Genomic DNA, 6,002 nt, shown 5'->3' with positions numbered 1-6,002 from the left:
TAAGTTGAGTGTTTCTGTTCTCTCTTGTTAATTTTTCATGAGTTATTTTCGAGTGAAGCTTCATTTCTCATACTGCTCACGTGTAAGGCTTCACTCACATATGCGCTCGTCGCGTGCAAACACCAAGATGAACTCAATGACCGCGGCTGATGAAATATTTCAAAGTGAAAACCTCATTACTTGCCACACTGTAATTACTCTGGCATGCCTGAAACATTGCATTAGTCACGTCTTGAGTTTAATCAGTATGTATACAAGTAAAACAGCCGACGCGGGGAAACACGCATCAAACTGTTGGTCGTTACGTAACAGCAGCTCGTTAGTGAGGGAGACCCTTCAGTTCACTTCTCAGTGTTTGATGTGTTCGGGCCGGGCTGTTAAACAACTTTATATACTGCTTTAAAACACATGCAGCAAGATCAATATACTTTCCTTTATATACAATAACAATACAATAAGATTTTTGAAGTCTCTTCTGTTCACCAAGGCTGCATTTATTTGATCAAAAATACTGTAAAAATTACGCAGCTGAATCTTCAGCATCATTACTCCAGTCTTCAGTGTCACATGATCCTTCAATAATCATTCTAATCTGCTGAACTCTGCCTGCCATCTGTGCATGACCTTTGACCTCATTGACCTTTTGACCTGTGTGACCTTGCAGGATCAGCCTCAGTTTCATCTGCCACCTGTGAGGGAGACGTATGGCCAACCCGCTGGATGAAGATATCCTCCTATACCACGGGTCAAAAAAAAACGCAAAAATACATGAAAATTTTATTATATTATTATCATGTAAAACAGCGGTTTTCTGTTTGAATATATGTTAAACTATAATTTATTTCTGTGATGCTCCGCTGTATTTTCACCATCATTACTCCAGTCTTCAATGTCACATGATCTTCAGAAATCAGAATAATATGATGATTTACTGCTCAAGAAACATTTCTGATTATTATCAATGTTGAACACAGTCGTGCTGCACAATATTTTTGTAGATACACTGAGATACGCTTTATTTTTCAGGATTCACAGATGAATAGAAAGTTTTTATTTGAAATAGAAATGTACTGTAAATATCTTTACTGGCACTTTTAATCAATTTGATACATCCTTGATGGACAAAATATATATTTCTGTAAAATTTGAGACTCATATTCCACACACATCTCATGTCACGTGGTTCTCCTGCAGTCCTGATGAGTGGGAAGCAAGGGATTTGACCTCATTGATTAGGAATGTCTTACACTGACACTTAAGACAAGTTATGAGATGGTCGAGGGTGTGAAGAACTGAAGGACGAATCTATGTTTGACCTATTCTTCACCCTCTGAACCGCTTTGTGTTTCTGTCTTGGAAATGCCAGCCTTTGTGTGTCCTTGTGCACATTAAATGTCTTCAGTTGTCTCTAATGGTCTTTTATAATTATTCTCTGAGACTCTATGATGAACTGTTGCAAAAATTAAAAACTGGAACTGTTCACAACTGTTTACTAAAACTGTATTAAGTTTGTTGCATGCATATATATATATATATATATATATATATATATATATATATATATATATATATATAAAACAATACATTTAAAGCCAAATAGTAATATTTAGCAAGAAAATATAAAAAATAAGTTTTTCATGTTTAATTTTTATTTCAGTTAATGTTTACGTTTTTTCAAGTAACTAAAATGTGTTTTTTGGATTTTAATTTAGTTAACGAGCTGAAATAAAAATATGTTTACATTCATGGGGTTTATCTCAAGTAACACAAATTGTTTTTTTTTTTCTGGTTTAGTTGTAGTTTAGTATAGAACTGTTTCTCTCAGTGTTTCTCAGAAAACTGCGTTCATTCGTCTCACGCTGTTCTCCACACGCCGTCTCTTTCTCCAGAGAATCCCTGAAGCCTTCTGACTCAAATTACTTCCATCAGCAGCTCAACACACACACACACACACACATGCACGCACACGCATGCAACACACTCTCACACACACTCACACACACACACACACTCACACACCTCCGTAGGTAAAATGCAGAAGTTTCTAGGAAACTCTGTACCTCTTTTGTCCATGTTTTTCAGAAGTAAAGCTGAGGCTTCTGTTGCAGACGCTCTGACCTGTGAATTGAGTATTAAAATTATTTGTTGCTTCTGATTCTTTGATTCTTTGTTCATTCATTGATGATTTATCCGTGTGTTTACAGATTTTCTGTGTCAAGATCTGTTAAACTGTAACTTATTTCTATGATCAAAGCTGAATTTCCAGCATCATAACTCCAGTCTTCAGTCGATTTTGATTATTTTAATGCAACCTTCTTAAATAAAATAATTTTTTTGGAAAACAAATAACTTTCGGCGTGCATATAAATTGTATAGTTCAATATTTATTAATAAATAAATGTTTTTATAACATTTTACTGAATATTTAGCATGTTTGATAAATCTATACTGTCATCAAAACGTCTTTGTTTCAGATAAATATTCAGAAAAAAGAAAATCATGTATATAAACTGTTTTTAAGTTTAAAAAGGGTTTCCTGGCTAACAGATTTAATATGTTTATGTTAATATTCTTAGTATTCTGTTGTAAGTAGTATTTTTAGATTATAAATAGAGTATGAAAAATGTTAACTACTTTAAGTTCAGGTCAAATGTGTTGTGTGTTGTACTGTGTGTTTGTTCATACTTTGTGCTCTAGTGTGTGTTTGTGTGTGTGTGAACGCTTGCATCATGTGTGTGAGTGTTTCTGTGATTACGTAACATTGTTTTTCACACTACATTGACGCTGGTATTGAAAACATGCTTTTGTTTTGTTCTTGTTTTGACATTTGTGCTCTTCACTCTGTTTGTATTGTGTTCATGCTGACGCCTCATTGGTCCTTGAAGGAGGGACTCAGTTGTGGGCGGAGTTTAGCAGAGATCTTGTGTTTAATTGGTTCATTTGGAGTGTAGGTGTCAACTTATACATGATTCTAAAGGTCACGCCTGCACTGGAAGTGTGTGTGTGTGCGTGTATGCGTGTGAACATATGTGTATGTAAACATGATCCACTGGGTTTGCCATTAAAAACATCAAAAATATGACATTATATTACTTTATATTATAACAATGGCGTATAATTTAGTAGGGATTCTAGTAATGTTTAAATAGCAATAATGTTTAAATATGTGTATATAACCACTGTTGTTGTAACAACATTCACTTCAATGGTGTGAGAGACTGGATGCTTTCAAATTATTTCCCATTGAACTAAACTGCAGCTCAGATTATTTCAAATATAGTGAATTAAGCTACAAACTTCATCATAATGCACAATGTTTCCTCCTTTGAGCAGCAGCTCGTGATATTAAAGGAGTGTTTCACTAGTTAGCAGTAAATCAGTTATCTCATCTGAATATGTTCATAGATTTGTGTTAGATGTTATCTTTTAAAAGGAATTATGGAAATTTTATTTGTAAACATCATACTTTTTTCGGTCATTTTGGTTAACGTCATAAAACTAAGTCAGTAGTTTCTGCAATTGACATTGAGAGCATAGATCATAATTCAGATATATTTTGAGAAAAATTTGGTTTTACAAGTGCTAGAAACGTGGCTTTCCAAGGAAAGATTGCACACCTAGATTCCTAACTGATGACGAAGAATTGACAGAGCAGATCAATTACTAGACATTTTTCTAGGGTATTACATGCAGATGTTTTTGGTCCCATAATTAGCTCCTCAAATTACAAGTCAACCAGTGTTTCATATCAACTATGCATTCTGTGAGTTTTGCAAATCGGTATGTTTTGAAATATAGAGCTGAGTATCACCAGCAGAACAGTAAAAGCTTTCTGTTTTCTAATAATATCAAGGGTAACATGAAAAGCTTGAAAAGTAACGGTCCTAGTACTGAGCCTTGAGGTACTCCGTACTTCAGTTGTGATTGGTATGATTCCTCTTCATTCACTACTACGAATTGATGGTGGTCTCATAAGTACAATTTGAACTATAAATAATGCACGTCCTCTAATGCCAACATAATTTTCTAGTCTATTCAAAAGAATGTTGAATGAATCTTCCTCAGAAAAGACAAAATATTAACAAATGATTTCTGTGAAGTCTGCTTATATATCATTGTGTTATTTATAATGTATTATTCCTCATAATGGTTGTTTTACAGATTATTTGCTGTGAAAGGTGTTGATGAATGACACCTGTGGCTTTGGTTTTCACACACAAGGCTTTATGAAGGTTTATAATGTTTTATGAATGTGCTGTATTATATATCCAGGCTTCACAGGAGGTGAGTGAACATTTAAGATGAACAAATGTTTGGATGAGGCACATAACACATGCCTGATGATGTAATGCTTCCTATCTGAGTGTGTGTGAGAGTCGACAATGGACATTCGCTGCTGTAACTTCCTCAGGAAGCAGGAAGTGTCACATCTAGATGTTTCTTCCTGTCAGATAATAAGATGAAGGAAACTGAATCAGACAGAGGGTTGAGATCAAACTCTCCAGCAGCCTGAGTGAAAAAACAAACAAACAGACAAACTGATAGAAAAGTCCATTTGTCATTTAAATAAGACAGTCTGATCATTTGAGAAAAATTTTATATTCAAATTATATATATTATACACACACACACACACACACACACACACACACACAGTATGTATCTTTTTTTAGTAAATTAGATTAAATGTTTAGCACCCATATATTTAATTATCATAATGTGTCACTGATGTTTCACACTTCCATTTTAATTATGATTATTTCAGCCAAAAAAGACTGCAAATTACTTAAATTTATTTATTTATTGTTATGATTATTATTAATATATCACCTCATATTAGAGTAATATTTTAAATACTTAAACACAAGTTTTTGTTTTTTAATTATATATATATATATATATATATATATATATATATATATATATATATATATATATATATATATATATATATATATTTTTTTTTTTTTTTATTTTTTTTTTTTTATAAATTTAATTAAATGTTTAGCAACATTATATTTAAATAATACCCATACAGAGTGCCAATGGGTTAATCAAGCTTTGCTTATTTATGTATTTATTTGTATTATTATTATTGTTGTTGTTGTTGTTATTGCTGTTGTTAATAATAATATATCACTTAGTGCTGTTAAATGAATAATCTCAATTAATCGCATCTAAAAAAAAACATTTTGTTAACATAATATATTACTGTGTATTTATATATACATAATAAACATACACATACAGTATATATTTTGAAAATATTTATATGTACTTGCATGTATATATTTATATTCATATAATTTATATTATATATAAATATATTTAATATATAAATATTTTTCTTAAATACATTTAACAGGCTAATATTAGCGTAAATGCCATTATTCTAACGATGTACTTTTCTGCATTATAAGAAGTGTTGCCTGTTCCACTTGATAATATATACATATATGTATGCATATTTATATTTACATAATAAATATACACAGCATACACACACATATTATGTAAACAATAACTTTTATTTTGGATGCGATTAATCATTTGATTATATGTATATGTATTGTATGTATTTTTCAATCTTTTATTTTATTTTGTTTAGAGTAAATTAAATGTTTTGCACCATTATATTTAAATAACATCCATATAAATAGTGCTAATGACTTAAATCAAGTTTCAAAAATTATATAATTTTTTTAAATTATTATTGTTATTATATGACCTCATATTAATTGATAATATAATCTATTTTTTCGTTTTCTAATTTAAAATTTACACCCAACCCAAATTTACATGATTATGGTGTGAAGTTAATTATTAACTTGTAGCGTTTGAGCTCCTACCACGCATCAGAAAGCAGCTCTGAGACCATCATAAATGTCATTTTCACATATGTGCTGGTTCACATCCATCTGGTGTCAGAAGAGGTCATGCATATTTATCTTCAGAAAAACTACCTCTAGGATTTGGGATCCAAAGCAAAGCAGTCATGAATA

The sequence above is a fragment of the Carassius auratus genome, chromosome 20 (assembly GCF_003368295.1).
Source record: "Carassius auratus strain Wakin chromosome 20, ASM336829v1, whole genome shotgun sequence".
Lineage (NCBI taxonomy): Eukaryota > Metazoa > Chordata > Actinopteri > Cypriniformes > Cyprinidae > Carassius > Carassius auratus.
This window is presented reverse-complemented; position numbering follows the sequence as displayed.